The 20,389-nt window shown below is 44.3% G+C and overlaps 2 protein-coding genes across 2 annotated transcripts in view; one reads left to right on the top strand and one right to left on the bottom strand.

Moving 5' to 3' along the window:
* Positions 1 to 1,307: 1,307 nt before the first annotated feature.
* The window catches only part of LOC310708985 (formin-1-like), a 179,503-nt gene continuing 160,421 nt past the window's right edge, over positions 1,308 to 20,389 (top strand). The window contains exon 1 of the mRNA XM_083507957.1: positions 1,308 to 1,421. The gene's annotated coding sequence lies outside the window, so the exon portion shown is untranslated. The remainder of the gene's footprint in view (positions 1,422 to 20,389) is intronic.
* Positions 3,391 to 20,389, bottom strand: part of LOC310710079 (uncharacterized protein) — a gene marked incomplete at its 5' end in the record, with an annotated part of 51,432 nt that continues 34,433 nt past the window's right edge. Inside the window, one exon of the transcript XR_014527783.1 lies at positions 3,391 to 3,400. The remainder of the gene's footprint in view (positions 3,401 to 20,389) is intronic.

Below are 20,389 nucleotides of genomic sequence, written 5' to 3'. Positions count from 1 at the left end.
GGGAAATAATAAACTACAAGAGACCCCTCTTGAACGTAAGGACTTACTATATCTAGCAGCAATATTTTAAGCTTGCCACAATCTGAACATCTCTGTTATTTATTTTACAAATATGTATCCTGAACATTAGTATTTCCAGGGCAGCTAACAATAATGATCGTATTTACCCTTGAACAGTAGTCCCTGGTGCTGAACTGCAAACTCTTTGAAGCTACCACATTTCAGAACTAGTGGCAACCACAACTCCATTCAACACCTGGAATTAACTATGGTTTTCTTCACTGTGGTCTTTAGTTTAAATTTTTGTTCTTGAAGCTCCCCTTTGGACTTGCCACTTTCTCTCTGCCTCAGCTTCCCACTGTAAAATGGGAATACTAATGATGTGTTTTCAAAAAACTGTTGTGAGAATTAATAAAAAACTATAAGCCAGTGAGCATACAGGCAGCAATATATACATTGTTTTCAACTTTTTTAGGTGATTATGAATGTCAAGAACAATTTATGTAGAAGTAATGCCGTCTGAGAATTGTTGTTAGTGCTGCACATTTACCTTGGAAAGTAGTTTACATTTTTAAAGCTGTAAGTCGCTCGGCTACTTTGGGAGGGACCTGTTTGTTACTTTTTCTAACACAGCTAACACATTATATACCATATAAATAATTATGGGGCAAGGCACACCCACTAAGTGTGTTTTTGTGTTGATACTCTTTGAGGGTGTGTGTGAGTCAATCCTGTGGACTGTTCAATAAAATAAATACTAAAAGATCACCCTTTAGAGAGGATTTCGTCCTTCTTTACTAACCCAGTTCCAAATCCAAAAGCTCTCAAAATATTTATTGTGTGAGTTTATGTTTTAGCATGAACTGAAGAAAGATCCTGCTCAAACACATGCTCTGAAGTAGCAGGATGATGCGGTGCTCTAGGAGACCTTTCAAGAAGGCGTGGTGTCAGGGTGGTGACCGGCTCCTGAATAGGCCCTCATACATAAATGTCTCCTGGAGTCTGCTGTGGGCGCCTGTGTCCCTGTCCTGGGGTCCGTCACCCACTGCGCCCGCCCACCATTGGTTCGTCTGGCGTCCTCTGCGGCAGAGCCATTGGCCTCTTAGTCAAGCCGGCGGACTGCTCCGCCTTCAGATTGGTCAGCGGCCCTGTCAGTTTTTCCCTTGGTTGAAGCTGCCGCACACACGCACAGCCGCTCTGGTTGTGAATGGGTCGGGAAGGCGAGCGCGTCTTAAGGGGGAAGGGGGAGTTCAATGTGAGGCAGCAGCAGCAGCAGCAGCAGCGACTGCCTGGGGACCAAGGGCGGGCGAGGGATGTGAGTTTAGCAGAAGGCAGCCGCAGAAGCAGGACTGGGCATCCTCTCATTTCCTCTGCACCTGCGGCAATAGCTGAGCCCAGGAGCGGGCTGCACTTCTCACAAGGTAAATAACAACCCTTTATTTGTCTGTCTGTGGGGGTAACTCTCTCTCCCCAAGTTCCCTGCAGTGTCGCCTCTTGCCAAGATATGGAGGGAAGGAAGCAGACTTCGCTCCCCTCCCCAAAAATCGACATTCAGCTCCAGGGAAGAGATGAAATCCGTACGGTCAGCACCTTTCTTTCCCCCCAATGCAAACATCTGCCATCGCCTGTCCTTCCTGCATCACGCCGGTTTTCTCCTGCAGCTCTTATTAGCCGCATTTCCTAATGCATGATGTGGCTTTCTGGATCACCAATTGCAACTGCACAAGGGGCTCCTCTCCTTGCCACTGTAGCTCTAGCCTGGTCGAGCGCGGGACCCGAAGAGGGTAAGAGGTAGCTGCACACAGTTTGTCTTCCCTAAAGCGGCTGCGGATCCCCTTCGTGCTCTAGGTGGGCTAGAGAGCGGAAAGCACATGATTAATGTTTACAGTCTCTCCAGCAGTCTATTAACACTCAAGGTGCTACGGGAGCCACACTGGGAAACAGGCAGCAGACCAGCCCTGCTTTGAATGGCAGTATTTGCATGTCCCTGGGTGTAATGTAGCAACACACGCAAATAACTAGTTGAAGGGGGGGAAACTTGGTGATTTTTTTATTTTATTTTTTGAGGTGCATACACTAGAAGCAGATAGATATAGATATCTGCTTTTCTCTCTTTCCAGACTAACCAAGTTCAAAGTACTTGCTATGATGCAAGTCAGCATAAGGAAAGGGACTTTTTAGACAGTCTAGTGAAAAGAGCATCGATGGAAGAATCATGTGCAACTGCGATCCTGGTTTTGCCTCTCTTGCTGTATGTCGAGATTATCTCCGGCTCATTTATACTTTATTGATTTTGCCAAAAAACATATAAACACTGGGGATGATGTGGCATCCTTCTGTGGTTAGAATTGAAGGTGGAGCAACAGACTGAGGTGCCTCACAGAACAAAGCATCCTAAAATGTAGAGTGTCAAAAATGTCACATCAGTAAGTAGAGGACAGGTGCTAATTACATGTTATGAACAAATGCACTTATTAGAGCCCCAGTGCATTTTTGTAAGAAAAGGAAAGCAGCTGTTGGGGTTTGGGGAAGAATTTGGAATGAAGTCAATCTGTCATTTAGTATATCGCAACAGACCTGCTAAAACAGACATACATAGCTAAAAAGCATGATCGTTAAAACAAATACCGGTACTTATTTAAAATACAATATGATACAAAAATAAAAATATGAGATACAAATTGCAGTTGAATTGAAAGTATCATCTCATGATGCACTTGAGCAAAGAAGAGGAACATGGCCACTAAATCTATTATTAACTTGTTTGTACTAGCCAAGGAAGATTCCAGGCCCTTCAAGGATCTTTTTCTCCATAAGGGAACTTAAATCTGTTATATTCTTCTCTATTATGATTGCATTCAAAAAAGACGTGGCCCAAAGTTTCGACTACTTTGATATTGCCTTTCCCATATTGTGGAAGGGAGACAGTTAAAACTGTCCCTAGGAAAAGAGATGGTGATACTCAAAGGATCATCAAAGTATTCAGATATCTAGCATATTTAGGAAATTCAAAAGTTAACCCAAAATATATTGGAGAGTGAGTGAATGAAGAAGGAATTGAGGAAGAGTGGATGCTTAAAGGTTTACCTGCTGACAATTTTTTCTGCTTCAGATGACTCACAGGTTATTTCCCCTGTCCCATGGGGATCAAAAAGAAAAGGAAGCACACATTGGGGGATGGGGAGGGATTTGAAGTGGGAAATGTGTAGACCAGGATGAGGTTGAGCACTTCCCTCTCCCACTCTTCTTCTTGCCAAATTTGCCTCCCTCTCCTACTCATCTGCATGTCAAATTTACCACTCCCAACCTTTTTGAAAACAGTGATAATCCACCCACAAAATAACAATGTCGAGTTTGAAGTGAGTCACCTTGTAGAGTGATACAGTACTCCCATTGTTAGCTGTTTTTGTAGCTACAGATACTCAGGCTGCAACACTTGGATGGTCTTTTTGGATGATCAAGTTTTATGGTGGGGGGACCGTCTACTTGTCAATCACCTGATGTCACAATGACATCAGGTGTCCTGTGTTCCCCTGCATGGTGGTTTGAAATGAAACCACATGGGTACACTCCATAAAGTGCTAGCAGTGTTTGTCGAGTGCTGTCAAGCGCTGTGCACAAGGCCCTTGCAAGCCCTTATGATCATCAAGTCATGTGGAGCCCCATGGAAGCTCAGGTTGGCAGTGCCCACAACCCCACCTGATATCGTATATATGGCATGAAGTGTGTGGCAGGTGGGTGTGGCTTAGTCAAGATAACCTTACAGGCCAAATTGGGAGGCCTCCAGGTTTCCCACCACTGCCCTTGTGCATACAGGAGCTCTAATGGATGCACCTAGTCTGTGGTGGAGCCTGCTGGCCTATCCCACTAGCAGCATGGACGAGAGGGGGGGCTGGACCAAGAACCCCAGGAGAATCTTAAGGAAGAATTCTGTTCCTATTTGCCCCCATCATTGCTGTGCACGAGCAGCCCAAGCATGGAATACATTGCCAAGTACAATTTCAAAACTAGTATCCCAGATTGATATGTATTCATTCTAAAAGAATGCCGGAATCTTCATTTGTTCTGCCATCTCCCTTGGTATGAATTGAACCATCTACTACACGTGTATGTGCAAAACTTTGCCTGGGGTGAAAATGTGAAAAAGACAGCCTTTTCTCCCTTGAAAGTGCTGGTGATGACCTTTAAACTCCTAATTTGTTTAGGCCCACTGTATCTGATGGTTCCCCTTTTCCGACACAAGCCTGCCCACTTGTGATGGTATGTGCCATCTTGTACGGAAAGGTGAAAGATTTCTCATGCTTACAAAATACCCTTGGCAGCCCAGTTCAGTGATTATACTTCTCAATGCTGCGCATTTTTTAATGTGCCAAAGGGTGCAACCCACTTCCCATCTGTTTTGCAGTAGACCTGAATCATTCAAATGAACTAGGAAGACTGTGTTTTAGATATGCTTCAGTGGTTTATCTGGCCCAGGACTGTCAACCTCCTCCTGCAATAGGTCTTCGGGATCTCTAAGATCCACTGTTCATATTAGTTTGGCAGCGTGCAATCTACTGCAGAGCCATTCTGTGGCACACTACAAAATTAATTGAAGAAGCCTTGGATCACACGCGGGGGGGGGGGGGCAATACTGCAACTTCTCCCCATGACATTGCCAACTGTTGGGAAATTGGGTTAAGATGCCCTCCTGGATGGGTCTTAGCTTTTCACATTCATTCGTTCATTCGGTAATTTGTGTACTGCTTTTCATAAAGAAAAAAAAATTCACAAAGCATTCTGTAAAAACCCAACACCAAAATTAAACACTATAATATAAACAATAAATTGAATACATTTGAAGTAGAAACAGTACAATAAAATGTCTCAAAACATCATAAAGCCACAGAATTAGATAGCATTATCATTTTAAAATATGTTGATCAGAGCAGCTATCCATTCAAATAGTTATATTTGACTAGTGGCAAATATTGCCTCCTGTCAAATTTGCCTCTCCCAAGCTTTTTAAAAATAGCAACAAACCCTCCTCAGAATAGCAAAGCAGGGTTTGAAGTATGGGATGGGTAGTCTTGGGAAGTCATACTTCCTTTGATAGATACCTGTGTACATACATATACAGTGGTGCCCCGCAAGACGAAAAACTCGCAAGACGAAAAACTCGTTAGACGAAAGGGGTTTTCAGTTTTGCGTTGCTTCGCTAGACAAATTTCCCTATGGGCTTGCTTTGCAAGACGAAAACGTCTTGCGCTTTTTTCTTAAAGCCGCTTGAAGAGGCGCAGTTGCGACGGACCGTGCTTCGCAAGACGAAAAACATCGCAAGACGAAAAGACTCGCGGAACAAATTATTTTTGTCTTGCGAGGCACCACTGTACACAAAGACTTAATGGTGTAGTTGTTTCACCTGACTTCCAACGTAGCAGTCAAACTGCACTAACACTTACCATACTTTATTTGAAATTCATTCTGTCCATGGGGTCCTACAACATAATTATTTATTCTTACCCAAAGAGTTCCAGATTTTTAGACAGATATGACTTGTCCATGGTACTCCATGCTCTGGTAATTTCCAGATTGGATTATTGCAATGTGCTCCATGTGGAGCTGCCCTTGAAGACAAGTTTGAAACTTCCGCTGGTCCAAAATGCAGCAGCCAGATTACTGACTGGGGTTTTCTTTAGAACTCCTATAACCCTGCCTGCGGTTCCTGCGCAATGTTTGCCATCTTGCCAAAGGTTGCAGGCAGCTTTACCTGCAGCAATTGTATGTTGATTGCCCTCTTAGAAGACAAAGTCCAGCAACTGGAGGAACGTGTAGCTACGCTCCAAAGAATTAGAGAGCTGGAGCTCTTCTTGGAAGCAACAGAGAACACGGTCTCCACCAAGGAGGAGACAGGGGACACCCCTGAGAAGGAGGCTAGTTCACCAACACAGGTGCCAGATACAGTGGTACCCCGCAAGACGAACGCCTCGCGAGACGAAAAACTCGCAAAACGAAAGGTTTTTTCGTTTTCGAGTTGCCTCGCAAGACGAATTTCCCTATGGGCTTGCTTCGCAAAACGAAGCTTGCCCCGGGGACAGCGGATCTTCTCTTTGAAGCAAGGGGCCTCGGGGAGATAGCGATCTCCCTGCAGCCCCTTGCTGCAAAAGACCGGGGGAAGCGGGGAAGCGAAGCGCTTCGCTTCCCGCTTCCCCCGCACCTCTTCTAAAGCAAGGGGCTGGGGGGAGATAGCGATCTCCCCGCAGCCCCTTGCAGCAAAAGATGTCGGGGGAAGCGGGAAGCGAAGCGCTTCGCTTCCCGCTTCCCCCGCACCTCTTCTAAAGCAAGGGGCTGGGGGGAGATAGCGATCTCCCCCCAGCCCCTTGCAGCGAAAGATGTCGGGGGAAGCGGGAAGCGAAGCGCTTCGCTTCCCGCTTCCCCCGCACCTCTTCTAAAGCAAGGGGCTGGGGGGAGATAGCGATCTCCCCCCAGCCCCTTGCAGCGAAAGATGTCGGGGGAAGCGGGAAGCGAAGCGCTTCGCTTCCCGCTTCCCCCGCACCTCTTCTAAAGCAAGGGGCTGGGGGGAGATAGCGATCTCCCCCCAGCCCCTTGCAGCGAAAGATGTCGGGGGAAGCGGGAAGCGAAGCGCTTCGCTTCCCGCTTCCCCCGCACCTCTTCTAAAGCAAGGGGCTGGGGGGAGATAGCGATCTCCCCCCAGCCCCTTGCAGCGAAAGATGTCGGGGGAAGCGGGAAGCGAAGCGCTTCGCTTCCCGCTTCCCCCGCACCTCTTCTAAAGCAAGGGGCTGGGGGGAGATAGCGATCTCCCCCCAGCCCCTTGCAGCGAAAGATGTCGGGGGAAGCGGGAAGCGAAGCGCTTCGCTTCCCGCTTCCCCCGCACCTCTTCTAAAGCAAGGGGCTGGGGGGAGATAGCGATCTCCCCCCAGCCCCTTGCAGCGAAAGATGTCGGGGGAAGCGGGAAGCGAAGCGCTTCGCTTCCCGCTTCCCCCGCACCTCTTCTAAAGCAAGGGGCTGGGGGGAGATAGCGATCTCCCCCCAGCCCCTTGCAGCGAAAGATGTCGGGGGAAGCGGGAAGCGAAGCGCTTCGCTTCCCGCTTCCCCCGCACCTCTTCTAAAGCAAGGGGCTGGGGGGAGATAGCGATCTCCCCCCAGCCCCTTGCAGCGAAAGATGTCGGGGGAAGCGGGAAGCGAAGCGCTTCGCTTCCCCGCTTCCCCCGACGTCTTTTGCTGCAAGGGGCTGGGGGGAGATCGCTATCTCCCCCCAGCCCCTTGCAGCGAAAGATGTCGGGGGAAGCGGGAAGCGAAGCGCTTCGCTTCCCGCTTCCCCCGACATCTTTTGCTGCAAGCGGCTGGGGGGAGATCGCTATCTCCCCCCAGCCCCTTGCTTTAGAAGAGGTGCGGGGGAAGTGGGAAGCGAAGCGCTTCGCTTCCCGCTTCCCCCAACATCTTTTGCTGCAAGCGGCTGAAGGGAGATCGCTTCTCCCGGTGCTCCGAAGCCGGGCGGGGGGCATGGGACACCTCCCGCCGCAGCGGGGACACCTTTTGAAGGCAGGCGGGGGGGCAAAGACTTTCGCCCCCCGCCCGCCTTCAGAAGAGGTCCAGGACCTCTTCTGAAGGCTGGCGGGGGGCGAAAGTCTTTGTCCCCCCTGCCTGCCTTCCCAGGGGCTTTTAAATCGCCCCGGACAGCGGAGAAGTCCTCCGCTGTCCGGGGCGATTTTAAAATGCCGCCCGCCAGCATTTTAAGATCGCCCCGCACAGCGGAGAAGTCCTCCGCTGTTCCGGGGTTTTTTAAAATGCTGGGGGTGGGAAGAAAAGCCCTTGTCCCCCCCCCCCAGCCTTCAGACGAGGTCCGGGGACAGACTGTCCCCGGACCTGGTCTGAAGTCGGTTTCCCTAGGAACGCATTAATTGATTTTCAATGCATTCCTATGGGAAACCGTGCATCGCAAGACGAAAAAACCGCAAGACGAAGAGAATTGCGGAACGAATTAATTTCGTCTTGCGAGGCACCACTGTATATGGAGAAACGTGACTCAAAGAAGTAGGAGGCCCAGGGTTCGCTCTGATTGTTTAGAAATACACAATCGCTTTGAAGTCCTCTCCCCTAGCATGGAAGACGAAGAACAGACTCCATTTGAGGATCTCTCCCTCATTACAGTCGATCAGGTATATGAAGACGAGCAGCAAAGTCAGTCCTCAGGAAATGTGCAGGCGACCTTGGAACGGACAGCTCACGGAAGAACCCCGACCAAATCTAAGAGGAGGCGTGTAGTGGTGATAGGGGATTCCCTACTGAGGGGAACAGAAGCCGTGATCTGTGGGCCTGACAAGATGTCTCGGGAGGTGTGCTGTCTCCCCGGGGCTAAGATCCAAGATGTAACTGAACGACTGCAAGGAATCATAAAACCCACTGACAAATACCCCTTCCTCTTGGTTCATGTGGGAACCAATGACACTGCAAGCAATAGCCTCCAGAAGATCAAAGGAGACTACGAGGCTCTGGGCAGGAAATTGAAGCAATTAAATGCACAAATTGTCATCTCACCTGTCCTCCCAGTTGAACGACGTGGCCCAGGGAGAGAGGGAAAAATAGTGGAAGTGAACAGCTGGCTTCGCAAATGGTGTAAACAGGAATGGTTTGGATTCTTAGATCACGGACTGCAGTTTCTTGAAGATGGACTTCTGGCAAGTGATGGGCTGCACCTCACAACGGTTGGGAGGAATGTTTTTGCCAAAAATCTCAGAAACCTCATCAGGAGGGCTTTAAACTGACTAATGTGGGGGAGGGAGACAGTGCTCCTGAAGGTAGGAGTCTATCAATTGATGAAGATGATCATCCAAATGTCATAGACCAAATGGAGCAAACAGCACGCAGACCTAGTGGTGGGAGGAAAAAATCCTTAAATAAGAGACACGGGGGAATGATTAATGGACTTCAATGTCTGTACACTAATGCGCAAAGCATGGGAAATAAACAAGATGAGCTTGAGCTAACTAATTTTTATAATGAAATATTTTTAGAATGTGTTATTATTTGATTGTTTATTTGATTGTTGTTAGCCGCCCTGAGCCCGGCTTTGGCTGGGGAGGGCGGGATATAAATAAAAATTATTATTATTATTATTATTATTAGTACAGCAAACTAAATATGACATAATAGGCATCACTGAAACCTGGTGGGATAAGTCCCACGATTGGAATGTAATAATGGAGGGATACAATCTATTTCAGAGAAACAGACCAGACAAGAAAGGAGGAGGAGTGGCGTTATATGTCAGGGATGTGTATACCTGTGAAGAGATCCAAGATTTAGAACCTCAAAGCCAAAGTGAGAGCATTTGGGTCAAAATTAAGGGAGAGAAGAATAACAGAGACCTCATTGTGGGAGTTTACTATAGATCCCCAAGCCAAGCGGAGGACATAGATGATGCCTTCCTGGAACAGATGGCCAAGCATTCAAAAGGAAGGGAGATAGTAGTAATGGGGGACTTCAGTTACCTGGATATTTGTTGGATGTCAAACTCAGCCAAGAGCATAAGGTCAAACAGATTCCTCACTGGCCTTGCAGACAATATCATTGTCCAGAAAGTGGGAGAAGCAACAAGAGGAACAGCCATTTTAGATCTGGTCCTAACCAATGTTGATGACCTGGTTAGTGGGGTAGAAGTGGAAGGATCATTAGGCGCGAGTGATCATGCTCTTCTGAAGTTTACTATACAGCGGAAAGGAGCAGCCAAGCATACTAGGACTCAATTTCTTGACTTTAAGAAAGCCGACTTCATAAAACTTAGGGAAGTGCTGGGTGAGATCCCATGGACAGTAATACTAAAAGGAAAGGGAGTTCATGATGACTGGGAGTTTGTTAAGAGGGAGATAGTAAAAGCACAACGTCAGGCAATACCAATGAGACGGAAACATGGAAGGTGCCTAAAGAAGCCAGGGTGGCTATCTAAAGAACTTTTAACTGAGTTAAGATTAAAAAAGGATGTGTACAAAAAATGGAAAAAGGGGGGAAACCACCAAAGAGGAATTCAAACAAATAGCCAGCACATGTAGACACAAAGTCAGAAAAGCTAAAGCACAGAATGAACTCAGGCTTGCAAGAGAGGTTAAAAGCAACAAAAAAGCCTTTCATGGGTATGTCCGTAGCAAAAGGAAGAACAAAGAAACAGTGGGGTCACTCAGAGGAGAAGATGGTGAAATGCAAACAGGGGACACAGAAAGGGCTGAACTCCTCAATGCCTTCTTTGCCTCAGTCTTCTCCGATAAAGAAAACAATGCCCGACCTGAAGAATTTGGAGCAAATGATTCAGCAGAGGAAACACAGCCCAGAATAACTAAGGAGATAGTACAAGAATACTTGGCTAGTTTAGATGTATTCAAGTCTCCAGGGCCAGATGAACTGCATCCAAGAGTATTAAAAGAACTGGCAGATGTGATCTCAGAACCACTGGCAGTCATCTTTGAGAATTCCTGGAGAACAGGCGAAGTCCTGGCAGACTGGAGGAGGTCAAATGTTGTCCCTATTTTCAAAAAGGGGGAAAGAGAGGATCCAAATAATTATCGCCCAGTCAGTCTGACATCAATACCAGGGAAGATTCTGGAGCAGATCATTAAGCAAACAGTCTGTGAGCACCTAGAAAGGAATGCTGTGATCACCAATAGTCAGCATGGATTTCTGAAAAATAAGTCATGTCAGACTAACCTGGTCTCGTTTTTTGACAGAATTACAAGCCTGGTAGATGAAGGGAACGCAGTGGGTGTAGCCCACCTTGATTTCAGCAAGGCATTCGACAAGGTGCCCCATGATATTCTTGTAAAGAAGCTGGTAAAATGCGGTCTTGACTATGCTACCACTCAGTGGATTTGTAACTGGCTGACTGACCGAACCCAAAGGGTGCTCATCAATGGTTCCTCTTCATCCTGGAGAAGAGTGACTAGTGGAGAAGAGTGACTAGTGCCACAGGGTTCTGTTTTGGGCCCGGTCTTATTCAACATCTTTATCAATGACTTGGATGATGGACTCAAGGGCATCCTGATCAAATTTGCAGATGACACCAAACTGGGAGGGGCGGCTAACACCCCAGAGGACAGGATCACACTTCAAAATGACCTTGACAGATTAGAGAACTGGGCCAAAACAAACAAGACGAACTTTAACAGGGAGAAATGTAAAGTAGATCAAGGGAAGTAATAGTGCCACTGTATTCTGCTCTGGTCAGACCTCACCTGGAGTACTGTGTCCAGTTCTGGGCACCACAGTTCAAGAAGGACACTGACAAACTGGAACGTGTCCAGAGGAGGGCAACCAAAATGGTCAAAGGCCTGGAAACGATGCCTTATGAGGAACGGCTAAGGGAGCTGGGCATGTTTAGCCTGGAGAAGAGGAGGTTAAGGGGTGATATGATAGCCATGTTCAAATATATAAAAGGATGTCACATAGAGGAGGGAGAAAGGTTGTTTTCTGCTGCTCCAGAGAAGCGGACACGGAGCAATGGATCCAAACTACAAGAAAGAAGATTCCACCTAAACATTAGGAAGAACTTCCTGACAGTAAGAGCTGTTTGACAGTGGAATTTGCTGCCAAGGAGTGTGGTGGAGTCTCCTACTTTGGAGGTCTTTAAGCAGAGGCTTGACAACCATATGTCAGGAGTGCTCTGATGGTGTTTCCTGCTTGGCAGGGGGTTGGACTCGATGGCCCTTGTGGTCTATTCCAACTCTATGATTCTATGATTCTATGATTTTAACCCCAGTTCTAAACAGCTGCATTGCTGGCCAGTTCATTTCGAGGCCCATGCTAGTATTTAAAGCCCTAAACAACCTAGGCTCCAAATATCTGAGAGAGCACCGCCCTTTGTTGCTACAGACCCTCTCAGGTGTTAAGAGGAGTCCCTCTTGGTAGTTTCACTGTCCTCTGAGGTGTGGAGTGATGGTGGCTCAAGAAAGAGCATTTTATGTGGCAGTCCATAAATTGTTAAATTCCCTCATCACAGAAGTGCGTCTGGCACCTTCCATATATAGTCGTACCTTGGAAGCTGAACAGAATCTGTTCCGGAAGTCCATTCGACTTCCAAAACGTTTGACTTCCAAGGCATGGCTTCTGGTTGGCTGCAGGAGCTTCCTGCAGCCAATCAGAAGCCACGGAAGCACCGCCAGACTTTCGGCTTCCAAAAGAACATTCGAAAACTGGAACACTCACTTCTGGTTTTCGATTGTTTGGGAGCCAGAATATTTGACTCCCAAGGCATTCGGGAGCCGAGGTACGACTGTACAGCTTTTGGCAAATGCTGAATACATACCTCTTTACCTTGGCTTTTGATACCTGAGATGTGTGTTTTCAAGACACACCCTATTCCTGTGACTGGAATTGGTTTTCAACTGTTTTTACTACAGATTTTTAAATTGATGTAACCTGCCTTGGGACCTGATGATCATAATAGCAATGTTTGGCCAAGTACGGTAGGTTTTTTAAAGGCTTCCCAGTTGAGCTTTCCTTTCTGACTAGCTTGATATAACCAGCACCACAGAAGCTGTTTGTGTTACTAGAGTGCTACATTTTTGGTTAGCGCCTTCAGACTGCTACAATTCATTATCCCTGATGATGTAGAGCTATTGGCTTTAGGCTTCTTGCTAATTGCATTTGTATGTCACAATAATTTGCCTAGATCTGTGTAAAAATCAATAGCAGGCACACGTATTCTCTTCGGCACAGCCGGTTACAAGAATGTAGTGCTTTTAACACATCTTCCAGATATTTGTTAACAACAATGTTGTTATCAGATGATAAAAAAATTCCTTCCAATAGCACCTTAAAGACCAACTAAGTTAGTTCTTGGTATGAGCTTTCGTGTGCATGCACACTTCTTCAGATACACACATATGCATGCACACGAAAGCTCATACCAAGAACTAACTTAGTTGGTCTTTAAGGTGCTATTGGAAGGAATTTTTTTATTTTGACTATGGCAGACCAACACGGCTACCTATCTACTACTGTTATCAGATGATGATATGAATAAACCCTCTTTCAAAGCAACCAAGTCAATGCTCCCAGTATTTATTTTTTTTTAAGTTACTTTTGATGGTTAATTAAGCTGTGATGCTTAGTACATTGGGGGGAGGATTTCCAGTCAAAAACCTTATTCCCTTCCTTAACTAGAAAGTATTTTTGGAGGGGGGGATCAGTAATTGATGTATTAGATAATTAGAAGTACTTTTTATAATAAGCTATGCTGTTTCATAATTTACTGTGCAAATGCAAAACTTGTTTATGATCTCTTATTTAAATGCATCTGGATTTTTAAGATTTCCATCTCTGAAATGCTGAGAGCAAGTTACAAATATTTCACTCAGAAAATGAAAAAGGTAGAACAAATCAAAGATCGATGCAATGCATTGCCGTCCTTGAGGAGTGTAAGCCAGTGAAAGTGCCTCTTTATATCAATTCCCCTGCCCTTGTGAGGATTGGTATAGAAGAAGGTGAAATGGATGGTCTCAGTTGAGCTTGAACCACTGTGGTGTTGTGGTTAGAAAGCTGGACTTGGAGTATAAATATCTAGGTTCAATTCCCTATACAACCACAAAGCTGACTGGCTGACCACAGGCCAATCAACACCTCTCAGCTTCATTCACAGAATTATTTTGAGTAAAAAATTTGCAGAGGTGTGAAGTTTCAGAGGTTGAAAGTAGTACAGTGTATTGTGTTTGCAAAACAAAACACAGCTACTACTTCCAGGAACCCAGTCTTGTGATGAAGGCTCTTCTCTCCACCCCCACCCCCTGAAGATACCATCTGTAGCCTCCTAATAGGCTTTAAGAATGACCGAGAAGCTGGAAATAATAAAATGGAAATTCCCATATGGAGAAACGGTAACAACTGAATGTAGAAGAATGATGTCATGTTAATGCCACAATGTCTACTAATTTCAAATCTAAAATATTATTGTGTGGCCACTATTTTTCAGGGAACCTTGCAGTTTTTCAGAGGCTTTCCTCAGTGATAAGATTAGCAATGGTAGATGAACATCCCTGAAAGAGAGCTTGCCCACTGCTACCCATGTTCCTCCCTAACATGCCTGCAGGGGTATATTGGGTGTGTACTAGGGTGCACATGTCATGGGCACAGAGCATTGGTTGTGCCCAACAGGCCTGATCAGTGCTGCTTTGTGCCATTGCAGAATGTGTTTCAGACTCTTTTGCCCTGTACAAGGTTTGTTGACAGATGATTTGGTGAGGAAAAAGCTCTCTGAAGAGGAAAGTTTGAAAGCCACAGCTCTAGGAATTCTAGAATAGATATTAGAGATGCAGTCCCTTACTTGAATAAATGTTTGGGATACTTTAGTTCCTTGAAACGCTGTGCTGAAAAATTCCCCCATGTTTTAACAACCATTCCTCACAAATTAATCAGAAAAGAAATTGCATTCAAAAATTTTCAAAAGAGAAAAAAATAAAATTCTCAAGGGTGGGGTGCAGGTTTGGGGGTTTTTTGTACGTACCTTATTTTTTAGTTCGCTGAGGGCTGTTTGTGAGGGAACCTTCTTTCATTTGACAAATCGCCTCATTAGTGGTCTGCACTCTGCAGCCAGAACGCCCATTAATGCCCAGGGAAAACCATCATGAGGTCATTCCTCGTGTAGGGGTTTTTTTTGGATCAGGAACTGTCGACATCTAGGGAGGCTGCAGAGTGCTGAAGAGATGGGTACTATAAAACATTCTTTTTAAAATGTACACACACTCCCCCCAGCCACATTGCAACAATACTGTAAGTTAATTTCAAGGTTCCCAACTCATTGAAATTCTAATCAAATTCTAAAGTGCCCTGGAAATGAGGCAGAAAAATGAAAGCCCCTTTCACAGGGCTGGCAGGGGCAGACACTGAAAAAATTAGACAACAGATTTTAGAAAGACATAAGAAGGGCTCTGCTGGATCAGACCAATTGCCCATCTGGTACAGCTTCCTGCTCTCACAGTGACCAACCAGATGCCTATGAGAAGTCCCGCAAACAGGATCTGAGTGCAACATCACTTGTGATTCCTAGCTACTGACATTCAAAGGCATTTCAACGCAGCACTGGTTCTTTCATTGCATTGAGCAAGCAGAACTGACTAGCACACATCATCAACACAAAACGACTGTGGCTGGCAAGGTACAATGCATTAGTTTATTAATATCAGCTTATAATAATGAAATCTTGATGCAGGCTTTGCACTGAAAGAAGCCCTTGGTTTACACTTCCAGAAATGGTGCTGTGATCGCTACGAACAAGTATCCCTTCCTGTGCTTTGCAACTGAGTCAAGATCCACCATTCGAATTCCCCACATGCCCCTGATGTGGTGTTGCTCTGCTATATCAGGAGCATTGTGGAATTTCCATTGGGAGTCACCAGGGCTGGTTAGAAGGTTTGGTGCCCACTGTTTAAGTAAGGCAGGGAGAGGAGTGTGATGAAGGAGGCGCCTTGGAAGGGCATTTTGCCATAGGCACCCTTGAACCTGCAGCTTGAACACAGGCATCCATAAGCTGTTAGAACACGATTTCTATAATGTGCCCTTTGTATAGCTTGTTAACTTGGAGGAGGGGGGGAGAACCCTTCTCTTAAATAGCTATTCCGTGTCAGACCTCTGTATCCCGAGGCTATTGGCGTTTCCTTCTGCCTGCAATTATTTTTTATTTTTATTATTTTTTCTTTTGGACTTTGAGATCAGCTGAATCTTTCCCATGCTTCTGGGCCTGCAGTTTAGAGTAGGTAGATATATTTTGCTGTAATATCTTTTATAATATCAAGCCTTGGGTTATTGAGTTTTGTTTTGCTTTGAGAAAAGCTTTCTGTTTTGCTTAAATAGAGCAGATGTGATGCTATACACAGTAAAGGGCGTGTTATTCATCTAATGCAGCCCTTCACCAATCTGGTGCTCTCCCAAGCAGCATAGCCTCATTTGGGAATAAATCTCAATGACATTTTAAATAAGCACTTAGGCATTTAGAAATAGCCATTTCTAAATACCCCCATTTTGAAGAACTGCTAGGCGGTTTGAAAGTCTCTTCTGCCTAGTCTTTCAGTAAGGTATGACCAGAAAAGCACTTTTTATTATAAGGGCATGTCTGTTTGGCATTACTGTTTTGACCAAGATCTTCTAACATAGATACTGTCAGACTCATAGAATCATAGAATTGTAGGGTTGGAAGGGACCCCGAGGGTCATCTAGTCCAACCCCCTGCAATACAGGAATCTCAACTAAAGCATCCATGACAGATGGTCATCTCCAGATATTAGAAGGTCAAATGCCACTGGAATCAGATATGATGGGGCTTGAGCCATAAGCCCTCCTGATCAGAAATTATGTTTCAGCTGAGAGTCTTGTACACAGGGAATATATACAGAAAGAACAGTGTTTTTTTCAAAGTATGGAAGACGATTGCACCAATCTCAAACATTGTAATTTAAACAGCAAGCAGCTGAACTGAGCAGTGGCTTCAGATAACTAACTTAAAAGAGATTCTGCAGAATGAACAGGCACTAAAAAGCTAAACAAGTTTTGCTAATTTAAACATGCACCATTGGGTCATGACCTCAGGGTCAATACAATTAATTGTACAGTATTAGCAAAGACTGTGGCATCATGCATAAGGCTAGCCATAGATTACTAGATGGTATCCTTGTGAAAAGCAACATGCAAACAGCCAATGCACAATTGACCCTTAACAAACAAGAAACTTTGCAACCAAAAATGGAGTTAAAGGGGGGAAATGCAGGTTACTGTTGACTTCATTGAAACAACTTAATCTCAGTAGTATTTGTAAGAATTTGGCACAGTAATGTTGTTGCTTTTCCAAAATAGTGTAGGTTTTATGCCAGCTGTTTACCATGTGGTATGATTGCTAACCTTTTGCCAAAAAATTGAGTATTTAATGCATTCCTTCTATTGAAATGTTACTGTTTCATCTTTATATACAGTGGTACCTCAGGTTAAGTACTTAATTCGTTTCGGAGGTCCGTTCTTAACCTGAAACTGTCTTTAACCTTGGGCCTCCCACTGCCACCGCACCGCCGCCAGAGCACGATTTCTGTTCTCATCCTGAAGCAAAGTTCTTAACCCAAAGTACTATTTCAGGGTTAGTGGAGTCTGTAACCTTAAGTGTATGTAACCTGAAGCATATGTAACCTGAGGTACCACAGTAGTCATCATGGTATGCCATAAAGGAAGATGGGAAACTGATTTTTATCCAAAGATTTGTCTTAAAGTATTTGAACAGTTTTTTTATAGTCTGCATGTGAAACGTATTACTGTTTTACCAGCTAGAAAATACTGGCCTTTTAATACTATGAATAAAAACCTAACTACAGTGGTACCTCGGGTTACATATGATTCAGGTTACATACGCTTCAGGTTACAGACTCCGCTAACCCAGAAATAGTACCTCAGGTTAAGAACTTGCTTCAGGATGAGAACAGAAATCGCACGGCGGCGGTGCAGTGGCAGCAGGAGGCCCCATTAGCTAAAGTGGTACCTCAGGTTAAGAACAGTTTCAGGTTAAGAACGGACCTCCAGAACGAATTAAGTTCTTAACCAGAAGTACCACTGTACTTTTTCAATGCTTTTCATGGTCCTCTGCTTCATTTTGCTTCTGTTTTCAAAAACTATCACTGCCTGTACTTGAGACGCTACACAGATTCATTGTGGCTTATCTTGGTGATCTCCAACCTTATGTTCTGAGTCATCCCTTTGACGCTTTATATGAGCTGGGCAAGGTTCACAAATCAACTTGTCTGCTTTGCTGCTCATGGTGGAAGTATATATCATTTTGCATGCATAGAGCTCCGTTTTGATCTCTGATAGAGGTTGCCAAGTTTTATTTCTTCTTCCTTGAACAGTTCTGCTCTAATAATTTAAACTCTGAATCCTTTGATGTAAGCTTAGACCAGCAGTTGGCTGGGAAGAGAGTGAATGAGAACAACGTTATATTATCCAAAAGCCTGACACCCACTGCCCCCAAAACCACATTTAAAAAGTAACATCTGACCAGAGCCATAATGATTCTGGTCAAAAGAAAGGAAGAGTGATAGAACAGCATTTCCTCTCAAATGCCAGCATTTCTTCTCTTTTACCCATTTTTTTTCTCCAAAGACTGCTGTTGACCTATAAAGCCTACAATGGCCAAACACTAAAGCAGGGCCACCAAACTGTGGTCCCAAACCAGGGGTTCACTAGTTTCATTCTGGTGGTTTGTGTCACGTCTGTGAATAACACATATAGTTTAAATTCTATGAAATTAAATTGCAATACAATAAAATGCAATGTTGGAAATAAAAGAAGAAATAAAAATGCAGTTAAAAAATCATATAACATCTAGCACAATGGCCACATCAGACAGAAGAATATTAGTAAGTGGTCCACTAAGACCTTAAGGAATTTTCAAGTGGTTTATGTGTGTGGAGGGGGAAGTTTGGGAACTACTGAGCTAAAAATTTTGAAGGCTTGCTTATGATGCTCTGCTCTGGACCTCCCCACTTATGGAACCTAGGTAGGTAGTTATCAGGGTGACACTATGGAAAAGCCTCCTTGAAGAAAAATGCTTGGCACCTCTTCTGTTTTTATTTTTGGCAAATTGTTTTATTTTGCATGTCAGCTTGAAGCCTGTTTCATACTTGTTAGTTATTTTGATGCTGTCTTGTTTTCTCTACTGAGGGAAGGTGGTTTATAAATATTTTTAAATAAAGAGAGGATAATAATAGGTGTCTCCAGATAAGATATCTTTTCCCAGCATCATTAGAGCTTTAATGCGCAATTAAAAAAAATTCAAGTAAGTTTGTGTAAGAGAGTGGACAAACATAATAGGTTGGATCCAGACTTCAGAAAACAAAAACCCAATCATTTAAATCAAGTGGACAAGAGAGCCTAAATAAAACTACATTGGTATAATTTTTGAAATTTGATCAAATTGATTAAAACAAAAACAAAAAACAGTATGGTCAGGGGAACTGCCCCTTCCATACCCACACAGCTGTGTCTCCCTCAGTAGTGTGGGTGGAAAATAGTGGAATGTACATAAACACACACACAAACACACACAAAGCCCTATAACCCTTGAAGTGTGGGAAAGCAATTGTAATTCTGTATGTAGTTTATAGTGGAAGAGTACTGAATGACAGCTTCTAGTTCTACCCCATCTGGAAGCACATCAGTATTTTGGGGGAGAGCAAGAGGAATAAATTATGCTATGTACCTTGAAATAGTTTTGGGGTCTGGGTGCTGTATCATATAACAAGAAGAAGATAATTGATTTTGTAAGGAATTTTCTTCAGTTGCAGTATTAGACTCTAGGAAAAGAACATGCTTGATTTCCACAAGAATTTCTAGCCCTGATTGGTTGTTCTGCCTAAGCAACAAGAATTAGCCACATGACATATTATTGTCCTTCACGGGTTAAGTATTGAGAACAATTCGTTTTTCTGTATGCTTCCATATTATAGACCGTGAAATCATCTTGAGAACGTGTGATTTGGTCAAGCTTATACACAGGCTCAGCATTCAGCACAAGACGGCCCTTATAAATAACACATTTTTATTACACATCTTTTAATTTTGGACATTGTCCGACTCCAGTGGCATTGCATGTGGCTAGACTTTAAGCTGTATTGAAGATTATGCAGCCTAAGTAGTTAGCACAGAGTTCCTCCTGTGGCATTTCCGGAGCTCTTTGACTCCTTCCCCCATGAGCCCCAGCCAGCGGTCAGGGATGATGGGATCTGTGGTTGAAGAACACTTGTAGAGCCACAGGCTATCTGTTGGCCAGATTGTATGAGGTACTGCATCAGTTAAATAGGGTGTGCTGCTAAATTCCTGCCACTTTCATGGAAAAACTGGGCAGTTGTAAAAAACAGAGACACATCTAGATAATTTTGTATATGAAAGAAAAGAAAAGGCGTTTTCCAGGGAACTAGCAGTACTGACAATTATGGAAATGGGAAACCATGATCTTTTTGCATCACATTTGTCAAAATCCTATTGAGATGTATGATCTCGTCAGATGTTTCATAAGTACTGTACATGGTAAAAGCAATTGCCTGTTGCTTTTGCTGTTGCTTGAGAAAGAAAGAGCATATTGAACAGAGTACGCCAAAATGACCTGGAACTGGAATTGAGCATATTATGCATGTAGCATGGTTAAATTAAATTAGAAAGAGCCATAATGTAATCACTGTGTCCCTAGCTTCCGCAGTGCTGCTAGTACACACTCATCTATCATACTCTTATCAATAATACAGTATGTCAAACTAGATATGAAAGCAAAAAACAGGCAATAAATGTTTTGGTTGAAATCCACATTTAGAAACAAATGTTTTCTGTGCTAAATAATATAAAACTGATCTTAAAAGCTTTGTAAATCATGCCAATT

This window comes from Podarcis liolepis, assembly GCF_965112155.1.
Source record: "Podarcis liolepis genome assembly, chromosome: 1".
Classification (NCBI taxonomy): Eukaryota; Metazoa; Chordata; class Lepidosauria; order Squamata; family Lacertidae; genus Podarcis; species Podarcis liolepis.
This window is presented reverse-complemented; position numbering and strand designations above follow the sequence as displayed.